This window comes from Pithys albifrons, chromosome 2 (assembly GCF_047495875.1).
Source record: "Pithys albifrons albifrons isolate INPA30051 chromosome 2, PitAlb_v1, whole genome shotgun sequence".
In the NCBI taxonomy this organism is placed as follows: Eukaryota; Metazoa; Chordata; class Aves; order Passeriformes; family Thamnophilidae; genus Pithys; species Pithys albifrons.
The window spans coordinates 84302143-84329144 of record NC_092459.1 but is presented as its reverse complement, the minus strand read 5'-3'; the positions used below and the strand labels follow the sequence as shown (position 1 = coordinate 84329144).

The following is a 27002-nucleotide window of genomic DNA, read 5'->3' as shown; positions in this document are numbered from 1 at the left end:
ACTATCTCTGGGACCAGGCTGGGCACACTCAACCCTTCCTACAAGAACTGGGCTATCACACAAACCCCAGAGTTGTCTGAAGTGCACCAGAGCATACAGAGAGATATGTGGCTCTCTAGCCTCCTGGTCAGTCCACAGGAGCCGTGGTTACTCTAGGTTCAATCTTTCCTTCTAAGCCTGTTTATGTATTTAAAGTGAAAAAAAAATGTAAGTAGAGCATTTGCTTGGTTAGAGAGTTAGCCAGCAGCTGAGCTGAGTAGCATTTTTCAAGATCAAAACTTTGTACTTTAGCACCTAACTTTTACTAGAATTCCACCTTGGGCATGTTTGTCCTTTTTGACCATCCCCAAATCCTTCTCCAAGTGCTTAAATTATTGGCATGATTTTCACAGAGCCAGCTATGTGGCTCTTCCAGTTTCACCTGACTTAGTGCTTTTTTAAGAGGAGAAAAACAACATAATTTTTGGTCATCTCTTTAAAAAATGAAATGGAGAAAAGCTATTGCATGTTTCTGTCTACCTCTTGAAAATTGCTGAGCATGAAAAGTAGGAATGGAAAAGATTTGATTTGACTTCTGAGTTTTGTTAGTAACCTTCATAATATAGCATAGGAAAGTATCATCTTCTGTTGACAGCAGGATAAAGACAGTCATATAGTAATTAACAAGTAATAGCCTGTGTAAAATTGCTGATTTGGCGGTTTTTTTAATTATACAACAACTACTTAAGTAGTAGATACCTGGGTCCTGACACTACAGTACTACCCTCCAAACAGCCTATCTGAATAACGCTTCTAAAAGAAGAATAAAATGTTTGCACTAGATGAAGAACTGTCTGCCTGGCTCTAAGACAAAACCTGCTACCACATCTCTTGACTGCAGACTCCAGCAATCACAACCATTACATCAATCGTACAATTAAGCACTGCTGCTCTGCTAGAACAATAAACAATTTGTCTATATAGTGCCACAATGGTATCCAAACACACCAGCACTTGCAGAGTTGGATGAGTAAAATACAGCTATAAATGTCATCTACATAAATTAAATAAATTATATTCTGTCAACAGTTCAATGAAAAAAAAGCACAAAAATAAAAAAATAAAATCATAGCAGAGTTTTTGTACAAGTAAAGAATTTAGAATGTTTGAAATATGGGGCTATTATTAAAAAAGTAATTTCCAAAGGTGCATTTAGACTTCCCAATACAGAAAATCTAGAGAATCTCTGCCCCCAGCTGCTTCCCAGTGTAACTCTGAAACATCTCATTGCCATCCAGCTGTTTCAGGAGGACTTATTAAGGCTGGATAAGAAAATCAGAGCTCATTCAGTGTGTCAGGGAATGATTGCACACTATAATGAAGATTAAAAAATAAATTTTTGCCTTATAATGGAATTATAAATCCTATAGGGTTTACTGTGGTTAACAAAAGCTATTAAGGACACAGTGGGCACACAATTCTCCACAGCCACCCCTTCTCATTTCTTTATCAAGTCACTTGGAATTACAGTCTCCACTGCAAGTAACCCTCCACATGCTGGGAAGGGGTTTCAGGGTAATAGTCAGGAGTGGGTGAAGGCTATGACAGCAGGAATATGATCTAGATAAACCTTAACACTCCCTTAAATCCAACAGCTTTGTGTAAGGGACCCCCCTCATTTAGGCAGTAGATACAGCTATAATATCCCTATGAACTAAGTGAGGGTATCAGGCATGCCATGCTTTATTTCATGAAATTTTTCTATTATGGGATGCGCACTCTCTGCTTAGGGGGAAAACAGAAACATCTGCAGTGATGTGCTCAGAGGTTGGAAGTTTGTTATGGACTAAACTACAAAACACAGAGTCCTTTCCAAGTCCTGCCATCACCCCAACTGCCACACACACAGAGTAACTTTGGGCAGATAACTTTCCTTAGTACTTTTGTGCAGTGTAACTCGTTTTTGTGTTCTACATTTTGAAAGTTTGGAGATGATGCTATTGTGGAGTGTCTTGAGAGATGACTGTAAACAATTGTGTAGGCTGTGAGCTCTTGAGACAGATGTGGTCAGGTGTAATGCATTAGTTTTTAGAAGAAACAGTATACCCTGACAGCAAACTTGTGGTCTTGTGTAAAAGCATCAAATGGTGTTAATAGGGTGGGCAGCATGAAGCCAGGTTTCAAACGTTGGCTACTGCCTTTAGTAAAACCAAAACATCACTCTTAACTGCTGGAGGCTACTAAGGGGAGGTCCACACCTACAAGCTAAGGCAGTTTAATCAGTATTAAAATGTAAAGCCAGTACGAATCCCTGTGGAGGGGCTTTTACATGGATTTCAAGCAAGTTATATTGGTTACAGCTGCAAGCTATACCAATAAGTTGGTTTTAAATAGGCTTAAATTTGTCATACAGAGTAATATTTATTTAGCTAAATGAAATTTAAACAGCTTTTTAGCCAGGCCAAAGTGAATGTAGATGTAGAATTTTCCCCATTAATTGAAAGTGGGCTATTTTCCTTCTACTTAGAGAAGTAAATAGAGCCACATGCAAACAGTCCAGCTTTGACACAGAGGCACCTCTATGGGTCTCAATTTATCCATAAACTTTCTAGAGGCCTGCACACAAAAGAATCATATTCTTTACAAGATTAGGGCATTCTTGGGGCTTTAAGTCAGACCTCCCCTCATTTCCCCCTCCTCCTAGGCTACACAACACATCATTGAATGCTTGCATTAAACAGCTTCCACGTGGCTGCTGGAGGAGTGCTCAATGTGAGCAGCTGAACAGGGAAATCAAATCAGTAGCAAAATGCAGAAAAAGAAGCTGAGAAGAAATCAAGAGTCCAGTGAGAAGGTTAATGGTAACTTGCTTTGCTACAACTTTTTCTGTCTTAATCTTAAGTCTAGGGCAAGCTCTTCAGGACAGAGTTCATCTGCTACCTTGTAGATGTAGTGGAGTCTCTCACAGTAAGACCCTTCCTTATGATTCCTCTCCACAGATATTAGTAATTACCATAATAAGAATCCTAGCTGGGAAATGTAAGTGCTGCAGCTTTGCCTATACAGGTTCAATCCAGACTTCTGTTTGGGCTCAAGTCAGCACAGGTCTTAGATCACCTACTGCATGGTTCCTGAAGTTTATTCTCTCCTAGGAATTATGTATTTCTTGTAGCTGGCCAGTACCAGTTTATTTATTACAGTACACATAAGTCTATTTCTTGAAAACTGTGAGCAAGTGACATCCATGGCCAGGTTTCTCCAGCGTCTAACACGTGCTGAAGCTGTGCTGTCAAAGGGCAGTGATGCTGGGCTGTCAGGCTACCAATTCTGTTCCAGTCCAGGATGGCACATCTGGCTTGCCAATGGCATTTGTCACATGGAGCAAGGACTCAGAACAAGGGAGAGATTGTGGCACTGCTCTATGAAGTAGTCGGGGGGGGGGGGGGGGAAGGAGGGGAATGGGGGGGGTGGAAAGGAAGGAGTGAAAATTAAAAGAGCTTGGGGTCATCTGATATGACTTCTTTATTCACTCACCTTTGCTACACACTTTCACACAGTAGTTACACAATAAACCACAGCAAATGTCTGCACTCTGTTTCTTTGATTCACTTTTTTCCTGGATCAAAAGGAAACTTTAGAAGACACTAAACAGAGTGGGACATGTGTGTCTGAAAAGAGGACAGGACGAGGGATGGTTAAGCATATGTTGCTAGTGGATGGCTAAAGCCAATCCTCATACTAACAACAGACACTGCAGAGGGAATATCAATGTCTCCACTGCTCTACAGACTCCATAGGTTGAGGTTTTACTTATTCCATGTAATTTACCTACCCAAAGCCAGTGCAAACTCTGTAAAACAATTGACAATTAGCAGAAATATTTAATTACTGATTTTTGTACCTGAAAACAAAGAAGACAAACTTTAAAACACATCTCCTTCCACTTTCCCAGGCTAAGCTTCACTCCAGACCCTGTCCTTCTCCATTGCTATTACTGCATGTTACACTAAGTCCCTTCAGTGGGACAAGGAGCAGTGCAGGAGGTCAGGGTCAATATTCAGCAGTTTCTCTCTGCTGCTTCTTCCTTCTCATTCTAGCCCTGCTCTCCAGGATGAGTTCTCTGTGGGCCACAGTCCCTTCAGAGGTGTACCTGCTGTGGCATGAACTTATGAATGGCCACAGTCTTTTCAGGGAAGCACCTGTTCTGCCACAGAACACCTTTTTGTTCTCTAGCCTTGTTCTTCCCTATGTTCTTTTCTCTTCCTCTATGTTCCCTTCCTCTCTTCATGTTCCCTCCACTCAGAATTTTCTGCCTTTTCATGAATATGTTTTTACAGAGGTGCCACCAACTTGGTTGATGGGCTCAGCTGTGCTGTGTCCCTTGCAAAGACAGCTGAAAGTGGCTGTGTCCAATACAAGACAGCACCTCGTATATATGTGGGATATATATATATATGTGGAATGTTTACATCCCATATAGCCTCCAAGAGGTATACATTTGTGCCTTAGCATGGAAATATTCAAGTTGCAAATTCTCAAAATGTATTTTATTGTACTTAAATTTTAAGGAAGGCTTCACTGAGCTAAATATTTACTTTCAGGTCATCACGGGTCACCCAGACTTCTACTCTTCTATGGGAACAGAGGTTAAATGAGTAGGGCTGTAAGTAAGAAACCAAGTGAGTATACAGACCCACTCATATGGACTACCAAACTGTTGCCTCAGAGCCATATAATGCCTTGTATAAGTTCATAAATTACCATGTGGGGTGCAATGCATGCTGACCTAACAGAAGAGAAGCTTACAGAAATCATGAGGAATGCTAATGGACAGTCACACGACCAAAATACTTTCAGTAATCAGAAAGTCTCTTGATTAAGGCTTGAGCTGCTTAGATAGCATTTTGTTTAGCATCCTTTCTGTGAAACACAACCAGAATGATTTCAGAGATAACACGAAAAAAACTCCCCCAGATTTCCTCACCTATAAACCCCCTAAAATAATACAGACCTTGATAACTCGATTTGTAAAAACAATAAAAGTTTCATTCACAACTGCAATTCTAGCATTTTATGGAACTGGTTATCTATCATACTTTATCTTTGTGCCATCCACTTCTGAATTTTTTTCCTGTATTTGCTTTGTTGGTGCTTCCCTCTGTAACTCCAGCTAATAGGGGCAGTAAAATCTGAGCACACATCCTTGAGTTATTCCACATACTATGCTGATGACATTTAATTCCATTTGCCATGTGTCAGGGTAGTACAATTGACCAGAATGCAACAGGTTAAAAGGGAAAGCCAAGGAAAACTTAAGCTTGTTTTCAAAAGAAGGAAAACTTCCAGCCATTCTTCTCAGTAGACCTGAGAGCAAAAATTGTTTTGCTATTCCCAGTAGAGTAAAAATAAAATTATGAATATATGACATTTGATTAACATGTGTGACACCAGGGGATGCAGCTCATCTGAGAATCTTTGCCCTTAAGACACTTAAGAGATCTCCAGCACCAAAATACAACCTGCTGGGAGAGGACAGCAACAGCAGTAAGAGTTCACTTACTCTAACTCAATCTTTTTCCAGAAGCCAGATCAAAATATCATCAGTACCTCTTACTAGTCATACTACTGCCTGTAAGTCATCAGAGAAATTCTTGGCAATTACCTCTGCTACTCAGAGACTTGCATACAGCATCTTTCAAGATGCTTTGTTAATCTAGTCAAGTCAGTAGAAAAAACCAGTTTATCAATATGTATTCTTGACTGGTTACACTATTACATGTCCTTAATGAGCCTGGGCCATCCCAAGAAAAAAATGGGGGGTTTAGTTATTTTAAAAAACACATGGGGAAATAATCAACCCTTTAGTTCTGAAAGACAAAACCCCAGTATATTTATCACCATGTATCTGTTACAATATATTTTAGCATTTTGTTATTATTTATATTATCCAGTTATATTCTCTTAAAGACAAACTAGAAAAATCACACTTATTAATTAGATTACTATGAAACCCCAGGCCCTATTCACCTAGACCTTCCATTATGTTCAGCTTGGACATCTACCTTTTCCCACACAAAATTTATTTAGGCTTATTTTTAACTAAACCAAAATTTTTCCATAGTAGCACAGTCCCTGGATAGTGACTTCTCTGAAGTTTTTAAATATTCCAAGAGTTATGACAGTTTTAAGAGTCAACACTGCTTTAAGTGTCACATCACTTTTCAATCAATTTTAAGACAAAGAAGAATCATAAGAGCATGTAACTTGTATTAAAATTCAGTAAGCTGGGTGTCAGGTTCTTGTCTGACAAACCTATAGCTTCCAAATTGATTTTCCCTCAGAAGAAGCTTTTCCACTCCATATTGTTCTGTAATTTCAAGCTATTTCCCACTGTATGGTATAGTATCTTCTATTTCCCCCCTGGGAGGCAGCCACATTGCAAACGTCTGTGCCACTCTTTATAGTGATACCACAGGAATACAGACACCTATGGAGCTTCTCAAGCCCAGTAAGATTTACAGGCTTGTGCTGGTCACCCAGACAGTGGAGATTATAGCTAAGTGTCCCAAAAAGCAGGATATTAAAACATCCCTCTTCCATTGGCCATCTCTGCAGCTACGTTCTATCAAGGTAAGGCAAAATCATCATCTGCAGTCACAGAAACCAGTAAGGAGATTTAACACCTCCTACTAACCTGCTATCATTTCCAGCATCAATGACTGTATTTGATTTCTCACTCTTTCTGGTTTCTGACCTTCCCCCAAATGAAGAACAACTACAGTTACTTTTCATTTACTAAAAGCAAGGGTATTACATTTTGAAAAGTGGCAGTTAGGTGCCTGTTTATTTTTAGTTCTTCAGCCCTGTTATCTCATGTATTACCTCACACCTCTCCCCATGAATCCACAACTTTTACCTATCCCACGTGAGGAGAGGACTCCCTGTGTAGCAGTTTTGCTGCTGACTTTTCCTCCTGTGTCTGCAGTCTAAACATAGGTTGGCTTCATGAGTATCTTGGCCACACATTTACAGCCTGGGAAGTACTTATCAGTGCAGTAAATTGAAGGCAGCAACTGGCAAAACAATAAAGGCAGGAAGAGGCTTTCAGATTCTTAAGTAATGGGAAGCTGGTTGTCTGAGATGGAGCAAGACAGAGTTAAAAGAACAGAGGGCAGGCTCCTTTTTCTCATTTGGCTGTTATGGTGCATTTCTAATCAGAAATTTCTTTGGTTTCCCTTTGATGAATGTAGAAAATGGTTCACATGTAACTGCTATTTCCCTGCAGACCTGTTAATAGGACCAGACAAGGAGGGAGGCTGGACCAGTTGCTAATGGGCAGTAACCCTGCTGACTCCCTGGTGGCAGCTGCCCATTCATTTGAGAGCAGTGGCTCTCTAAGGAGAGAATGCAAATTGAGATGGTACGCTAGAAAACACTGACAGACATGCATGACAATAGACTGACCTGCTGTGTGACTCTGGGAGCTCATGCAAATTACTGTCTCCTGCACACTCACACGAATCAGGGTGCCTGTCCTGTGTGATGCTATGGTTTTGCAGCTGCAGAAGTCACCAACAACTCACGACTCACAGGCAAACAGGCGTGCAAAAAGGCTGGTAGAGTGAAAACACATCCTGGAGGTCACGAGAGATCCAGTATCTTTCTTTTTGAAATTCTGTCAGCAGATGCTGGACATCAGAATACACAAAGCAGTTTCCTACCTCTAGTTATTTTTTGTGAGTTTCCCTTGGGAAGATGGGTGAAAGAGTGGCAGCTTCACACTTCTTAATGATGCAATGAGAATACTTTAAACATAAGCATACAGTTCTTAGGTCAGTTTAGAGTTTAGAGTTTTTTGAAATACTAAGCCTCCAACAGAGAAGAGCAGGAAAGAGATTATTTGCTGGCTTTAGTGTGTCTGACTGGATTTTGTACTTTTTTTCAGAAGTAACAAAGCAACAGTCAGTGAACTGACTAAACATTTTTTCCTTACTAAACAATCTATTCAGAAACACACACTGGTTAGTACACCCGTATGAAGACACAGCAAACCTCTGAAACTGTTTACAATACAAGAAGATGACAGAGTACAGGATATGACAACAGTGTCACCACAGTTCCTATATTCCTATATGCAGGCTTTTGGAACAGAGAGAGTATCCCGTCAGATCTCGGAAGGTAAGCAGGGTCAGCCCCAGACTAGTACTTGGATGGGAGACCTCCTGGGAAATGCCGGGTACTGTAGATTCCAGTCCTGAGGACTTCACTGGCACTGTCCAAGCTCGCTCGGCTGTGGCAGATGAACCTCAGGACTGAAACGGTGGGGCCAGTTCTGCGCACGCTGAGCCTCACCTAAAAAATCCACTGTGCAGGCTGGAAGGGCACACCCACGTGGGGAGAGCCCTTCCCAAATCTTCGTTCGCGAAGCCGAGCCACACACACACACACCTTCTGAACAATAAGACAGTTTGCAGCCAACAAGTTAAATGCTTTCTTTAAAAAACAGAGTAAGAAGGTGCTATATATAAAAATAAACAGAACAGCAAGACAACTTGAAAAAGGGGAAGGAACAGTATAAAAAAACCCCTTTCAAATAAAAAAAGAGGAAAAGCATCTTACAGTTCCTGCTTTAATAAGTAATACATCAAATAAGTAATTTTGGCCTTTCTTTTGCTAATATTATTTTGGTAGTTATATATTTATTGTATGAAAAAATATTTAACACAGGATTGCAGCTGCACAAATATTCCACTTCCACGACCACAAAACACATTGCTACAAAAGGACTTCAGAAAAACAAACCTTACCAAAACCCATTGGTGAAGTTTGCAATGCTCACATAGTAAGATACAACACTGTAATTCTCTAAAGCTCAAGCATGCCAAAGATTCACCATTATTTGAAAAGCAACAAGAGCAATTGCTGTAGCTCTAACAGTTGAGAATCACACACTCCACCAAGTACACTTCTGGCTGTGTAGATAAAACCCTTTCAGTAAATTGAGAGTGTAAAGCCTTTGCAGTGGCCACTTTAGGCCACCACAAGCAACTTGAAAGACACATTAAATTAATCCAAACCTATTTGATTTGTATTTATAGAGGAAACCCAAAGCTGTTTACTGCTTAGCATATAGTTATCAAATCTAAGGAGCTTTTCAAAATTTCTTTAAGTATCTGCTAAACTCCATTAATTGTTAAAAAGGTAATCCTGTGGCTATGTAGTAAAGCCAATATGAAGTGAAAAATGTGGTCAAGTAAGGAGAGAAAATTACAGGGTGGAAGGTATTGGGAAGATCTTGATTTAAAGCTGACATAGAGGCTTAGGGCTTTGTTCTCCCTGCTCCAGTACTTAACATTGAAAGACTGACTGCTATTGCAGTCAGGTTCTAAAAACACCTCAGTCCTTTTCAAGCTTACTTACAGAAAAAAAAATATTTCTAGAAGCTCTAGTGTACCAGATAACCATGTTCAAGTCAAAGTTTACACCAATTTCTTATTTAATATAGTTAAATCAGTGCAAGAATTCCCAAGGGAGCAGGTTTTGAAACATAGGCATGAAGCAATTTGCAAAAGAGCCTTTACTTAAGATACATTAATCTGAAAACCACCTCTCTCCTTTTAGTTCTGCATTGCAAGCTCAGAATTAAATGCAAAAGAAGGATTAAGAGCCCAAATTCTGACTCCCTTTTCCTTCTAGGGCCTGACTCCAGGGTTATGATTCTCAGACTGGTCTTTAGCTCCTCCCCTCCTCCCCTTAGAAGATGACTGCCTAGTGCTTGCAACCTCTTCCTGCATTTTAAATATTAAGGTCCAAGTCAGTAACATCAAGAAACTCCCTGCTTAGGTCAGTCCTAAATCCTTTTGAAATCTGTACAAATCAAACTCTTCTGTCTGTGTTGAGCAACCTTTAGTCATATCTAGCATGTCAAGCCACGAGGCCCAAGCTCTTTTTCCAAGACCTCTGAACACGCCTTAAAGCTATGGGAGATACAGGATCAATTAAAAAAGGATTGCAAATCTCCCACTATCTTGGCTGGAGCTGCAGAGCAGAATTACCATTCTCAGAACACCAACATAATTCCATGTCATGTCACATGAAATAGTGAAGTTTCTTTTGTCTGCATGGAGAAAGCAAGCAAGACCACAACTGTATAATTTAAAGAGAAGAGAACTCACTCAAGAAGAGGGGAAAAAAACCAGTGGATTCTAGTTCCTGCCCCAGTGCCTACTTAAGATAAAAATATATGGACAGTCATTAGGGCAGGGCCTGGAAACCAAGAGTTTTAGGAAGGGTGGCAGCTGTTCCAGGAAGTATGTGCTCATGAATTCGGTAAAGCAGAACACGAATAAGCCAGCTGAAGTAGGCAAGACATCTTTAGCAGAGGAGATTATTATTAGTCTTTTAAGGAAGCTATTTCATGGTGTGATAAGGCTGGAATGTCATGGCTATTCTGATTTGGATGACAAAAATCACTATATATCCAGACAGTAAGTTGACTCAAGCGCTAATTCAGCAAAGATTTTCTGATGTACTTTTCCCCATCAGTAATCAATTACATGGTTGCATAAACTGTTTTGTTTTTTTTTTTTTTTTACTTCATGCTAGCAACACCAGAAATTTCTGAACAAGCTCTGAGTTCAAACACTGAGGCACTGCAAACCAAACAGAACTTACAAGTGCATCCCATGTGAACCAGCACCAAGATCATGGATTGGGTGGACCTAAGTGAATGGAAGTCTACCTGTGATAATGGTATTTCACATTAAGGAAATTCAATGTGGTGAGACCAGAGTTTAAGCTGGAGCAACATTATGTCTTTTTAAAGAACATGAACAAGAATACAGCATCACAGTATGAAATATTGAATATATGCAACCTTTGGTCATGTGTCAAAAGCAGCCTTATCAACATGGTTAGGAAGCATGCAAATACACCCAGTGTAAGTCATGTTCAATCTATTTGACTGTATCATGTATGACTTACTTAAAGCCTCTAAGGCTGATTTCTACACTGAAACCCATCAACCTGTTTCAAGCATGGGGAGGAAAATATACTTCAAAAGTAATGGAAAATCCTTGTTCATCTCAGAGATCCTGCTCCCACACACACTTGCTCCACTCCATATTCTCTCAAACAAGGCCACCACTGCTCTGAGTGGAACAGGTTTCCAGAGAAGGGGTTGAAAAGAAAGGCAGTTCTAACAGTAGTAGAAGGAGTTTTATATGGAAATGTATAGATCTATAAATCAAGTCATATCTCTCTCTATATATATACATACCAGCTACTGTATATTAAGCTTGGTATGACTTTTTTTTTGTAATTCAAAGCAGACATACTGCTGAATCACTCATAATGAATTTGTGTTAATTTAAGATGATACAGTTTATTTTCTGTTTGCAGGAGCTAAATGTATCAAGTATCTGAACAAGAATAGCACAGGTTTCACTAATTTTCCATATATGATTATGCCTGGCAGTCCCTTGAGATGCTGAAGCCTTCTCCCTTCTGCCTGAGAAACTCCAGATCATTAGCAAAGAACACATGTAAAAATCACAGGTGGGAGAGTACTCTGTAGAGAGAGTCAAGCCATTTCACCTATTTGAATGTGGTCAAGGGGAAAAGGTATTCAGAGAAGTGAGACAGCAGATGGCCACCAAAACAACCAGAGTAGTTCTCAGGGGTGATTGTATTTTCTGCTGAGCTGTAAACATCCCTCCTGTGGGTATTTCCACACACCCACACTTTGATCCTGACCTCATACACACTTAGAGGTCAGCTGAACTTTCTGATGGGACCTCTCATGAATTCAGCTCAGTGAATACCTGTGTGTTTGCTGGGTTAGTATTTGTGTCTGAGCCAGACTCACCAAATCTGTTTTGTTGATATTGCCAGTGCTTGTATCTGATATTTGTTTACCTTCATTACCAGAGAAAAGTTCTCTCTTGCTGCAATACTTCTAATCTGAAGGTCAGATGGTTTTTAGATATGTTATACTAATAAGAAAACCTATTAATGAAAAAGTACTGCTGCACATGGAAGGGAAAAAACACAGAAAAAATTAAACAAGACCAAAAAACCAGAAGACCTGAGAATTTGTTTCAGGCTTTTTATTCAAACACTTGAGTATAAAACATTGTTATTCCTGACTTACAAGAGAGGGCCAACATGAAAATATGTTTATCAAATTTAGCAGTGAGAAGCGAATATACCACAAATATGTTAACAGAAAACATTCAGTGCCATTTGTTTAGAGTACCTGTACAAAAGTACTGCAGCCAGGCCCAGACAGCTTAGGGAAAAAAGAAAACCACAGAAGTACCCTCACAATATTTTTAAAAGTAGTTTCCTCTCTTTATTCGGGAACGTCCGAGGAGTGGCTCCACTGTATACTGGGCATTTTCAACCAGAGAGACGGGCTAGCAAATCTGTAGTTAGCCTTCAGCTAGATGTTTTGATACAGAGCACAGATATACCCATTCGGAGAACTGTAAGGTTGCCCTCATCATTTCCTCAGAGCAAAGGAAAAAGATTTAAGAGGAACCTCACAATACTCACAGTGATATGGGTATGTATTGAACTTCTTTGGAAGGACAGCAAATTCCAGGACATTTTCTGTTATGCACTGGACTTTCTAGAGATGCATCAATGGGAAATGCAAGGGCAGAGCACTTCCCTGAACAAAACATGTGAAAATTTAGTTATTGTACTTCATGCCTATGCAGACCTGCCTTAACTTACATGAACAAAAGGGGGATGTATATTCAAAAAGCTGTGCATGTGTTTTTATGAGATAAGGATATTATAAAATAATATAAAATAGTGGTGGTACAGAGGCTGTGTCTGCTGCTCAAGTGCAAAATCAGTGTGTGCCCCAGTAGAGTACCACTACTAGTGCTACAATAACAAATGTTGCAACTGAAATTAATCAGAAAATCCAAAAAGTGAGGGGAGCCTGAAGACTGCAGTGCACTCATTTCTCAAAATATACTGTCAGTTTAACAGAGTACCCCTGCCAATATAGGTTGGTGATTTGGTTTGAAACAATTTTACCCTTGAAAATCTGGTAGTGTTGATCAAGTTTTCTTTATTTTGTGGAGAGAGGATTTAAAAGTTTAGTTGTAAGTCTTGAATTTAATTCAAAATTAGACACAGAAATGACAGCTGGAAGCTGTAAATAAAACAGGGTTGTTTATCTTAAACTTTGCAGATCCAAGTGATGAGTTATTCTCCTTGATTGTAGGTGACCTTAATAATCAATAGTATAAAGGCACAAAACTGAGTTCTCCCATCACATTTCTTTGAGACAATTCAGTTACCGCTGTGTCAATGTGTTTTCAGACATTATTATCTGAAGACAAGCTCAGTAGTGCAGTTATCTAATGTTCACTATGTAATCATCTTTTTGTCCCTTATAATTCCCAGGACTGCCTGAGAATAAAACCAGCTGCATGATAGACACTTATGAGCTGGCTCATAATCCAGCTGGTGCAGAACCACATCACCAACCTTTTGCACCAGCACTGGCACAGCAGTTGTGCCAGAGACAAGGAAGAAGAAGTTATAGCAGAAACGGATGGAGCTCACATCTCTTTTCTGGTTGATTTGGGGTTTAACTGAGGTTCAAAGCACAGTCCTTCAACAGCCCTGGGCAGTTTACTTAGCAGAGAACACTCATTGCAAACACAAGCACAATGTCTAGAAACATGCACACTGTGGCACAGTCTTACTCAAAATGCAGATTGCCTACAATTCTGAAAAAACCCAAATTTATTCTGGGATCAGAATAGAAAGCGACAGCAGACCAGCTGTTCTCCCTGACCCAGATGGAATGGAGATGCAGACAGGCCAGAGGGGCCCCATTGCAGCCAAGGTTCCCAGGGGACTCCTGAGCACAAAGCCAGGCACCTCAGGACCCACAGGCTTGCTCAATTCATGGTGTCCATGGTATCTGTGTGTGAGGGCTGCAGTGTAACCATAACCGATAGTACTTCAGTTCTTGGTTCAGAGGCAGTCTACCCTTGAAGACATAAATAGGCAGGAACCCAGGTAGACTTCTGGTTTTGTGAACAATTGAAACTGATTGATATTTTCCTATAAAATTTCCAATTAACTGGCAAAGACATAAACTAGAGTTTAAGATAAAAATAAAAGTCTTCAGGGAGATATATAAAGTTTCACTTTCCTATGTGAGAAGTTTTTGAATAAAGTTTATTTTCCCCACCTTTAAAGCAGAGACTGCATGCAATCTGACAGTGTTTACTCTTGGACCTTCCTCAACAGGACCTCACTGCTCTCTACCTTTGCTCCTCTTTAACCTTCCCCAAAACACCTGGCATCCCTCAGTCTCATCACATATCAAGATCCATCACTCTTTCATTTGCTTGCATTCTTTGCAAGTCCTCCTTCAAAAAAACCCTCATTTATCTCTATGTAAATAATTGATCAAAAGTTCCTTTTATGCACTCTATACTCCAATTTTAAAAGAAAACTTCAGACCATAAGAGTAAAAAATTATCAGACAGGGAAATCAATCATTCATGAGCAAGAACACAAAAAATGCAAGTATCCAAAAATAAATTTAATCAAGAACTTGCAGATATTTAGGGGACTCACTCCCTGTTTTTCAGGGAGGATTTTTCAATCTTCACAAACTAAATTATCATCCAGAATGACTCCATAATATCTTAATCAGTGCATCTTAATTGTCCTTCTATATTTGTCTGCTTCTACCTTTTTCTTTCCAAAAATATCACTGCTTCACCCCCCAAAAGTGACCAGTCACAAGCAACTTTGTTCAGATTGATCATACTATTTTGAGGGAGTACCTCTGTCAGTTTGTTACTTGCATGCTTTTAAGGCAAACACTGAAATTGCTCTATACTCAAGTTGTTGCATCACTACCTATTGACCAGCTCTACTGAGAAAGGAAGACACAGTCCTCATAAACAACCTCCTCACTCCATCATCTGAGTAAATAAGCACAATTTTCTCTTCCTGGCTACTTTAAGGACAAAACACTGTACCTGCCTTGTTCCCACAAGAGCTAACACAAGGCTGTTTTTAATCACAGGTTAGAAAAAATATAAGCATTCTGATAATGAATGAATGTTTACCAATAAAGTTTCAAAAATACACCTCACCCTTAAGTGTTTTTACAAAAGGTCTAGGATGAAAATAGGAAAGCAGTGGCAGTTTAGGGGGAAAAAATAAAAAAAACAGGGAAAATCACTTACTGTACTTGGTTCTGCAGAGGTATTCAACACAAACATCACCCTTCCTTGTCCAGCTGCCAAGTGCTAAAGCATGAAATGAGCAGCTGTTTCCTTCAAGCTGGGGCTGTGTGTCTTAACTAGTCACATGCCCCTCCTGATAAATCTCACTGCTGTGCCAGGAGGTTACAATCTGAAGATCATTATTCCCCCTGTTAGAAAATCCTTTTCATAACAGCAGTCTTTGCTAAAGCATTTGACTGGAACGTGGCACTATGTGCTCCATAACTTTTGGGTGTTTTGTGGTGTTTTTTTTGGTTTGTGTGTTTTTGTGTGTGTTTTTTTTTTTTTGGTTGGTTGGTTGGGTTTTTTTTAACAACTAGCACCAAACAGGAGATAAGCCGTAATCAACAGTAGGGGCAGCACAAATGGAAAGTTAAACACATCCCTGCTGACTGCTTCAGGTTTGTTTCTGGCTTCACACTTTGCTGTGTTTAAACATAAGAATTTAAACCTAAAAATTCTAAAACCTTGGGAACAGGACAATTTGAAATATTGTGTTTCATTCATAGTGACTTTAAGACCAGATCACTCCACAGATCACGGAAAATAGGTGAACAATCCCAGTTTTGGGGGATTAGTTGTATTTAGGGGGGAACATCATTACCTTTCATGTTTGGACAGTAGAGTGATGAGTACCTTATTAATACTTGAGATCATTTTAATGTTCTTATCTAGCATTTTTCCAGCATGGGACAGATATTGTATAGTCAAATTGTGATAGACCTTCTGAGATAGGGACTATCAGTCTAAACAGAGAGAGCAAAATGGGAAACAAAAGCATTCTTATCCTCATGTTCCCAGATGTATGGCAAATGAAGGGGAAACACTGAAGTCAAGAAAGGAGCAGATTTTGATGGAATTTTCCAGGGTCATACACTACTGAAATTCAGCTAAGACTCAATGCCTAATGCCCTTTAGCTTGGTCACATACTTAGTGATATTTAGATATTTAAGACCAAAGGTATGCAGTCAATGGGATTTTGAGGGTGAGGTGCAAAATACCATTTTCTGAATTTCTTAAATTTCCATCCCACATATAGGACATACCATGCTGAAACTATGGCAATACTTTAAATTGGAAAGACTGAAGGACACTGGCAATTGCCATACCTCAATATGGGATATGGTAATGACATTTTATTGTTTGGTAAGCAATCCAGATCTTGCAAGACTACACAGTCTCTTTGGATTACAAAGGGCACTGTAGGGCATTTTTCTGAAATACAAACTGACCAATAGTTAGTACTGCAACTAAGATTTGGACAAACTCAAGGAATTGCTCAGAGCCAGGTGGCTGTTGTTAAAATCGTTAAAGTCTAACAGCATATCTAGCTGGCACATCTGTCAGAATCCAATGAACTCCTGGAAATCCATGAAGATGAGGGCTGCAGCAACAAAGGGTAACTCAGGTTGCTTCCTTTGACCTTCCCCAGCTCTTCATATTATATAAACTGGCACATGGTTACACAACCATGCAGCCACCAGCACTGCCAGCATAGCCTGGAGCAGGAAAGAAGCCCTCGTGTTAGTTATCCATGCCTGCCTTTACAGGCTTCTCCTGTTCTCCAGGGAAACAAGTTTTCATAGGACTAACTTCCCACATTACTTGGGCCCTCCCAGCCCAGCCAGGCATGGATATACCCAGCCCATTGGAGGGTCTCGTTGGCATCCTGAGAGGCAAAGGCACCCCAAGGCCATGGCCAGCCCTACAGTAGCTCCAGCACACCCCAGGTCCCCATAGCAACTGCCTCAGACTCCTCACCTTGGGGTTCTGACATGGGGGCTCTGCTTGAGGGGCTTGAGGTGAGCATGGTGCCTGGCCTCTGCTCTGTGTGGCTAAGTGGGGCAGTGCAGGGCGAGGAGGGACATCTGGGAAATAGCAGATGTTGGCTGCAGGTGTGCAACTCTGTTTTGTCACGGTGCACAACCAGACTGGGCAACATGTCAACAAGCTGCTCTTCATGGCCATCCTGGGAGGCTCCAAAGAGAGGGCACAGAGCGCTGTGACCCAGGGGACTGCAGAGCTGCTAGGGGGCTTTAAAAGAGGAGGTTGAGAAATCTCTGAATTTAAAAATGGAAAATAAGCCCATGAGGAATGAGTTCATTTAAGTTTAGGTCACTAGATGGAAGGTAATTTCAAAGAGAAACTGAGAGCTACCCTGGCAGAACTGAATTGGAAGCTCAAGGAGAACCTGGCATGGATGGCTGGTCACAGACCTGGGTGTAAACACCCAGCCTTGCTCAGAGAAAGGAGAGAGCATTCACTGTTCTCTAGGGCATTGCCCATTGACCAAACAAGTCATCTTTGAGAAATGCTATTTCAGTTCCCCTAAAAGACATTGAGATGAAGGGTAACAGAGCTTTACATGCAGCTTTAAAATTACTTCTAAATTTCTTTACAAACTTTGTTAGAAAATTACTCCCTTCTGATACTGAAGAAAACATGATTGAAATGTCTTCCACAATAATCTACCAGTCCACATATACCAATTCTATTACTTCATCCATATCTCTGATTATGCAATATCAACTGCACTCTTTTATCAAGACCCTTTAATATAATTGATTACATACTGGTAGTACCTGGGCCATTTGAAATAACACACAGTACAATGTCATCATTAGGCACTGAAAAGTTGTCATGTTTTTATTTGGTAGCCATGCTCCACATAGGAACATAATTTGATGATAAGGACTGAATGGCAATATTCCACAAACAACTTGGGATACACTCCCTAAAAAGAAAGGGAGCCTTTGTACTTTCTGAAATGAGTAGACAAATAAATTATTTTTATGGCTCAGTAAATATGCCATAAACTGATTGCGGTTTATGTGGGAAAAAGTTTATCTATCCTTATGTTAGACAGACAGTTTTAAGTCATCATGAAATAGAAGAAAGAGATAATTTGGATATAATTCCTGAAAATAAAGGTCTTAAAAGATTTGTGGAGTGCTTTTTTTCCTGTTCTTTTCTTATTTGAAGGAATACCAGCATACAAAGGAAGATAAGGTAGTTAAAGCAGACATAATGAATTAAATGTTGTGGTTTTAAACCTATCAGATGGCGTCTTCTGTATGACAAAACTTTGCTATTTGGTACACAACAGTATACTGCCTTCTGTTTCGAGAAAAAAAAAAGAAGACTAGATTAAAAAGGATATTTTTTTTCTATGTGGACATTAATGCCTCAAATAAAATCTAAGAAATGAACATATATTTTCAAACATGCTAGAAGAAATACTAAAAAAGGAACAACAAAAAATTAGTATGGTTAGCAATGCATTGTGATAGGGATGTGTGCATGTAAGGTTAAATTTTTAATGTCAAACAGAATGGGTAGCTTTTAGAAAAGTCTCAAAGAACTAAAGCAGGGAACATTTGCCTGTTTGGGTTCCGGTTGAGGTCCAGAAGTTTTTTACATTTATTGATAAATGGATCCAGAGCCTCTTGTTATTGTAGGAGAGGCTTTATTTTTTACTGTTGTTTCTCTTATTTTGGGTTTTTTTAGACATACTTGGCTATGTTGTGTTCATGTGTCATTTAATTAACTATCAGTGTATTAATTTATTAATTGATCACTGATAGAGAGCTTATCAGTGCTTTGATACAGTGCAGAATTTTGGACTATGGAGTTATCTTCTGCAAATGGCAATTTTGGATGCCTGAAAATGTCTTTTTTCCTGTTAGCATGTTCTTCTGGAGTTTATGTAATGGGAGGGAAGACTCTCAGGGGACATAAATATCAGGTTATCCTTACTGCAAGTCTGTAGCACATTTGTTTCCTAAATGGCTGCACTACAATTTGGCTTCTTCAGCCTTTTAGAATATATGGAACCCATAACTAATAGACAAAATGCTTTGTTTGCTGGTCTACCTCACTTCCCCAGATATTATATAGCTTTCATTATCAGCAGAAGTGAATGAAAGCAGACCATGGAAGCCATCACTAGACAGGATGTTTTATAAATACCTAAGTGAGATTAAAAGGACTACTATAAATAGTCCAACAACTCTTAACAAAGCTGCCAGCTGAAGGACATATGAGTGGCATAACAGACAGGAAATTTTGCTGAAAATACTGTGTGTAAGACTCTCAGCCTTACACTGCATTAAATCAGAGTATGTTACATCCCTAGCAATGTAAGTGAATTCCAGGTTGTTCAGTATAATGCTCTAGGGGGCACAGGAGGACTGCAAATGCACAGTGTACCTGCCTCTTTATACCTAAGGGTACACCCACCAGCCATGTTATAGGTAAGAAAGCAAGAGCTGAGAAGTTGAGTTATCAAATTAGGGCATCCCGACATATGACCCTTGAAATCAGTCCTTCCTTTATATCACCAATTATATATCAAAGATTGAATCTCTGTGTATACACAGAGAAGTCAGAAATCTATAGTTTCTTTGTTATATCAACAAATATAAGAAATTTTAATTATTGAAATCATTACTAATATTGTAAGACTACACTTTTTTGTTTGTTTTTGTTTTTATGGCTTGCTTTATTTGCTTTTGTTTCACCTTAAGGTACAAGGGTGGACTGACAAACACAAGTTACTCTACACTGTGAATACCAAAGGGTAGTGGCATCTCCACTGCTAAGAGACAGGGTGAAATTGTGCCATGCAGCCAAAGCAGGTGCTAAGGACCTCTTCTGTAGCAGTTACAATATATTCATAATTGTTTGAAAAACGCAGAAAACCAAAGCAACAAAAGTTATTCACTATTACCAACTAGATGAAGCAGGTATATTCCACAGGGTGGATAATCTTATTTCAGAAACAGAGATTGAAGAGTGTGTTCCTGTAACTCGAGCTGTAGGTGCAGCATCACCACTAAGCACAAAACCAAATCTGTCATAAATGATGTTCTTCCCACTACTGCCTTGATTGGTCTCAAGTTGAAGATTTCTAAACAGACATGAGCATTTAGAAGAGATTTGTTCCCTACGTTTCTGCAGCCATTCTCAATGTGAGTGATGTGCTGAACAAGGAGGGGGCATTGCTGCAAGGCTGAATGTACAGCAGCTCTCTGTTTTTGTTGTCTTTTCTGTGTCTGGTAAGTTTGAGCTAATCAGTAATTCCTTTACCATTTAAAAATCTCCAGAACCATGGGGTTTTCCACAGTTGGTGCAAATCATGTGACCAAGAGTATGACATCAACATTATTTTCAGAGCTTTTCATTACACCTTTTCTCAGACATTAAGTAAAATGATAGTTGTACAAAAAGTTTTCAAGCCAGTGAGTGTATATTTTATAACGCATTTATTTCTGTTTTACAGAAAGTACCTATCTTTCTGTATTTGACTTTTCTCCCTTGTAAGTTCAACTGCTTTTAGCTTTGCCTTATATAAATCATCTTTGAGTACACTTTTCACTTAAAATTTACATCAGAGAGAATGTTATTCTGCCAACTTTGCATTACATGTATATACAAGTATATGTGTATAAGGTATATACATGTATAATGTTTTGCTAACGGTTTGGTCTTTTCTCAGTGAGGCAGCACAAGCTGATACAGAGTATCTGAGTATCAGACTGAAGAAATACATTCCACATTGCAACTTGACATAGTCTATTTGCAATAAAATAACAAGAGTGAAAACAATGGATTGTAGTAACAGACACAGAAAACAGTGAAAACACAAGCCTGTTTCCATCCTTTCCATACAGAAAAAAGGTACTTTTTAAAAATAGTTTCCATCAAAATATTAAAGACTAATACACCACTCCTTTGTAAACAGCAGCACTTTAGGCTTGTGTTTGCACTCTAGAATGAGACACAAATGACAAATCCCTAACCTCATAGAACTGTCAGGCAGGATCTCCATTAAGTGCAACACAAAGAATGTTTATCAGTTAGACGATGGTATCACACAGCCTGAGATCTGCTGCATTGCATGCAATCATCCCAGGATTCATACTTCCAAGCTTACCGTGAGATGAGTGAATTTGGATCCATCTGTGCCTTCTGTGTACTCTATAAAGTACCCAGTCCAAAGACAAGAGAGAGGCTATTGCTTCCATGCTCATTAGTTGTGAGGAGATTTGGTCGTTATAGTCAGAACACTAAATATTTTTGTATGACCGAGCCCCCTGAGGCCAAGGTCTCTATATATAACTTCTGGATTTATTACATTTGTTTGAATCTGAGCCTTTCTCTGTTGTTAGTTCCAGTTTCATGTCTCTCAATGGTATGAGGACACTATCCTGCTTTTTTATCTTATTTCCAGTTTTAATTATTATTTAAGACAGTTACCTTTTAACTCTAATTACATAGATGTTAATGAATAGAACTATAATAGAATGATGTGCTGTGTCTAGAATTCCATATAGACTGTGTTGCAGTATAAAACCACAGCATTGTATGAGGTAGTATGAAGGTTCCTCAGAAGAGCTGAGGACTGAATATACCTCTACACAAGATTGAGTGTTTGCCATTTTCCCCTGCTGTGAAAAGCTGGGACAGGCTTCTCCTTCCCCTGGGGTACACCTCTGCTTCCCAGAAAATACTATACTGAGTGACAGGAAGATTGCCAATCCTGAAACTCAGTGTATATAGGGAGAAGACAAAGACAAAAATGCTCCTCAAAGCCAACATGTCTTTTTTTTTGTGCTAACCCAAGACAAGAAGATACCTGCGTAGTTACTGACAAAGTGAACTTGTAGTCCAAGACAGTCTTCCTTGTCCCTCTCCATTGGCTTTTGTTCTGACTAAATGTTGTACATACTCTTCAACAGCACTGTTCTTCTGCTGTGTGTTCAAGAAATACAAACCCATCATTACTGATCCTTGTAAAGGAGGCCTCAGGTCAAGTCCTCCATTTTTCCTCTTGTCTGTTGTTCAAATAATAAGTCCTTTTCAATTGCCTAGGAGTGTTCAAGTGATGATAAGAGATTTCACAAATTCATTTTTGTTGTATGTCTCCATTTGGTTAACATATCTGCATTTCATCTGCTCCTGAACAATGACTCTTCATTTTGTACCATAATTTGCACATGGGCTTTGGGAAATAAGAGAACTGAAGGCAAAAAATACAGCTGCACTTTGGCATAAAGATTGATTTTAAAGCACCTTTTTTATTATCCTTTCTTATGCAACAGTGCTTTTCTAGTCCACTAGAAGAGAAGCAAAACAACTGAAGTAGTTAATGGCTTTTTCTGATAGTACATGGACTTCTGGGAGAAACAGTCCATCTTCTACAGACACATCGACCTTCACCCTTGTGCAGTAAGTTGGTACAAAGCCTGTGCTACATCAGATTCCCATTTGGGGTAAGGAATTCATGTCAACTTGAACAATTCTCACTGTTGTGGGTTGCTACTCATGCATGTAGAACATTGTGATCTTGCCCTTAAACTTTTATCTTGAACATACTACAACCATATTGTTCTGTTGTAAAGCAGACAAGCTTTTGGGTGTTGGATAGGAGGAATAGTAGAATTAGCATTCTGTGTTTGAAGTCAGACTAGATGATCTAATGACTCTGCCAGGCTTTAAATTTTATCAGCCTGTTGAAATAATTTGCTTGAAATCAATGGGACTACTCACTTGCTTAAATTTAAGCACCTGCATAAACACTTGCACGAGTCAGGATGTTATTCAGCACATAGTTATGAGTGGAGTGTTTTAGACATTATCAAAGAAATGACTTTTTAGTACTAACATTTCTGTTGTGTTGAGCAGCTGCTTCTCTTTGTAGAAATATTTAATGTTGTCCAGTGTTGAATATTGAATTCTTAATGTGTTTTATCTGAGTTTTTTAATGTTCCCTCTCCCCCAGTTCAGCTTTTTGAGCGAGACTACTGTAGACTGTACATGTGTTCTCAAAAAATCTTGCTTTGACTGCCCCAAACAGACATAACTCCACAACTCTGCTCTTTTTTTCTTGTAATGTTAGCAGGCCTGACTGTGACTTGGAGCACAAGGCTTCCTTGTAAGAGTGTCTGGTATAGTGAAATAGGGGCTTAGGGAGAAATTTAGATCCTTACATTGGAGCAATTGCATGAGGAATAATAAATCTTACTAAACCTGAGCAGCTTTGCATAAAAGCATGTCATAGCTTGTCACCCAAATTGCATTACTTTTTAAGTCTTGTGATTTTCCTTTAAGTCAGTCAGCTTTTCTGGAAGGAGAAACCCATGCTGCTCACATAGTTGTGACAGTTGACTGAAGTGTTTATTTGACAACCCAAGAGTCCTTTATATCTCCTGGCAAAATAATGTCAGGTAGGAAGCCTCTGAACTTCCTACTGGGATATAAAATTGTGGTATTTAATTTTTAGCTTGGAGCTTTAACAATTGCAGCCCTGTTAGTACTTGTGAACACTCAACAACATTTTTATAGAAAGAGTCTCCTGCAGAGTAGTCAGACCCTAGCAGGTGGTGAGATTTATAAGGTGTAGGGGTGTAAATTCCATTCTAAGGCCTTCTGAAATGGTCAGGACAAAGCTCAATTTGCAAACTTTGAACTTATGAACATGTTAACTCCTGCAGTTTAGAAACAAATAATTTTATGTGTGTGTTTCTTAGTAGTATTAATTAGGCATTTAAAAGGACTAATTATAATATCTTTTCCACAGATAAATGTTAAAGTGCACCAGTACATTTTTTTATCACCTTCTCCTGTATAATTACTTTGTAACTGGCTGACTTGAAAATGATCTTCTCCTTATAGCTAAGGAATGGTCTGTGTTTTTCTACACACATGCAATGATACCAGGCTTTAAAATAATGTGGTGACTCTGCTGACCTGAATAAATCAGAATGATATAACATGGGCTGCTCAGTTGTACTGCAGGTGCTGTACAACTGACATTTCATACAAGTGATTGTATGTATTTAACACCAGAAATTGCAATGCTTCTTTGCTTGGGTGAGCATTTAAATGCAGATTTGCCTCCATTCCTTCTCTCCAGCCTATCAGTTTTAAAAAAGCTTATCTAGTATAATGATGGTTACACAGTTTAATCTAAATTTTTAAATCAAAAAACTTTTTTTTGTTTGCTTGTGCTCAGTTTTTGTTCATGGGAATGAGTTACTGAAATTGAAAGCAAGGAATGTTACCTGTATGAGAACATGCTATGTTAGTTACTGACACTGCAGTCTGAAGAGCTTTCTCTTGCAAATTCTTGTATGAGCTTCTAGTTTTACTACCATTATAGATGTTTTATCCTTCACAAGACCAGGCTTACAACCTCCTAGTATTGAGAACTACTGTAAATAATTGAGTACTTTGAAATCAGACAAAGAAAGGCCATGAATATGGACTAACATCTGCTTGGTTGGAATTGTTGCTTGGCACCTCCCTGGGTCAGATTTTCAGCTGACTGCTGCTGTTTACAGCTGTCCTATCCCAGCTTTTCACCTACATGGGTGACATCCTGCCTTGCTGTCGTCACAATAGCAGACTCTAAACAGAATAGCATCCTATGGGGATACAGTAGAACAACAACTCATCGCACTTCCTTTTTACTCACCAGCAACTTTTTACCATAAACCACTAATCCTAAGCAACATCTGAATAACAAATGAATAACCTCAATGGCATGTGTTTAAAAGTAACGTGGTAACACAAATGAAACAAATACAAAGATTATTCTCTAGATCATTCAAGAAAGATAGAATTTCCTTGATGAAATCCTGAATTTAGTATTCTACAGACCCTATTCTCTTGCCTTCAAATCACAACAGCATTTCCTTCATTAGAAGTGCAAAGGATATGCTGGAAATCAAAGAAATCAAACACAAACTTAATTTTCCCCTCTTAAAAGTCTGTCTTGTTGATGGCAACTCAGTGAATTAATATAGTTTCTATACATTATTCCATCTTTAAAGGGAGCTTTTTACACATGGAGCCATGATAGTATAACTCTGTACAGTATATGAAAATAAGCAGACTAAAATTTTCCACTCACATTCTATTGTCAGTTTAAATTAGACCTCAGAATGGCAACACACAGGATCGCTATGCAAAATCCCAATAAATAATATACACCTATTTCTATATATAGAGTACCTTTTCATGTGCATGCCTGCACACATACACAAAATACCTGCCATAATAAATGCTAAAACTATAGAAACTTTCAGGTGCTTTAATTCTGGATAAATTCCTATCTTCGTATGTACCTCATACAACTAAATTATTCCATTGTAAATCATATGCATAAATATGTATTACACTTTCTCTGTTTCTAAATGTGTATCTTGAACCTAATTCACTATTGACTTCATATTTTCCTTTGAGACATATATTTACCATCAACATTTCTCCTGTACTTAGTCACAGATTATAAGGTGAACAAGACATAAGTGAGGAAGACAGCAAAGTTATGTTATGGATCTACGGCAAAGGCTTCTTTTGCTTAAGAAAAGTTTTGAGGAATCCGCAACTGAATTCAGGTTCCTTTATCTAAAAATCAGATACCCTGCCAAATCTTTATCTAAAAGTCAGGTGCCATTCCTTCTCCAAAGCTCATTCTTGTTTTCAGTTACCAAACTGCCCACACCTGAAAAGATACGGAGCATGCAGTGAGCAGCAATGCCAGAAGGAGACACTTACCTTAATGTGCCAGGTAGCTAACCTTCAGCACACTCCTTTTTTGAAAGGGTTCTTCTCGCAGTGGTGAGATGCTGAGGTTATTTGCTGCCCAGCAGTGTCCTGTACACGATGCTCAGCAGCCCCGGCAGGTCCTGAAGAGAGAAGCAGGATTGTGCTCTGTTCACTCTCAGTAGCTTCACTGAAGCTGGGGCTCTTTGGAGCTCAATTAGTTCTAAATTGTTTGGCTAAATGGCAGCCACACTTCCTTCTATTCTTTCCCAACTTAGTTTTCCTGCCTCCAGTGGTGCTTTTTCCTTTCTTTGGACTATAAATAGGGCTGTCACAACACAGTCTATAGCAATAAGGAAGGCAGGAAATGCATTAAAACAAAGGAAAGATCTTAGGGCTTTTTGCCCTTCCCCACTAATTTAAGTAAAAGAATTTGATGAAGATTGCTCTGCAGGCACAGTTCTCTTCGCATAAGGAAAACACTTGCTCAAAAACATGATGGAATGTCAGCTTTTGCACTCTGCAAAAAAATGAGAAGACACAGTAGCAATAGGCCTTAGTCTCTTAAGTAATTATTACTTCCTTTAAGTATTAAATTTTGATTAAATATTGGAACTTGTTTGAGACTGGAGAGTTGGAACAAAGATTGTCTTTGAGTTAGAAAAGAGGACTAAGGTGGCTAACAGGTTTTAAGAAGACAAAATATGTCTTATAAGAGCTGCAAATTTTACATGCTTAAGAATGATGTTTAAAGTCTATGAATCATCATTTCATCTGAGTATTTTCTTCCTTAGTGAAATTTACCCTGCAGATGGAAGTGTTAAAGCAAGCTAAGTGCGTTTGCATTCAGGGAAACAGAATCGCTATGCATGTATTTAATGAGGATTGCTGTGCAGCTATAGCTCTTGAACAGCAACTACAGTAAAATCCTCAAATATGTTCTATGAGAAAAATTATTTTGATGGGCTTTTTTCTTTTTCTTTCTTTTTTTTTTTTAATTAGAACTTTCCACTGTAATTATTCTTAGCTTAGCAGTTTTAAAAATACCTATCAAGCTTCCAAGACTGTCAAGCTTGAAAAAAGAAATCAGCCATTTTCACATTATACTCAGTTAAGATGAGAATAGAGTATGGTACTTACCTGTCTCTATGTCTTTGCCCTATCCCTACATTTTCTGCTGTCTGAGGTACATGCCTTTC

The 27002-nt window shown here is 38.9% G+C and overlaps 1 protein-coding gene across 3 annotated transcripts in view; it reads right to left on the bottom strand.

Moving 5' to 3' along the window:
• RASGRP3 (RAS guanyl releasing protein 3) overlaps positions 1-25981 on the bottom strand; it is a 56809-nt gene extending 30828 nt beyond the window's left edge. For 2 of the 3 annotated variants that reach the window (XM_071575929.1, XM_071575948.1), the window contains exon 1: positions 15213-15296. The gene's annotated coding sequence lies outside the window, so the exon portion shown is untranslated. Of the gene's footprint in view, positions 1-15212; positions 15297-25815 lie in introns of those variants that run through there. The other variant, XM_071575938.1, reaches the window with a different exon arrangement.
• Between the last annotated feature and the right edge of the window lie 1021 nt (positions 25982-27002).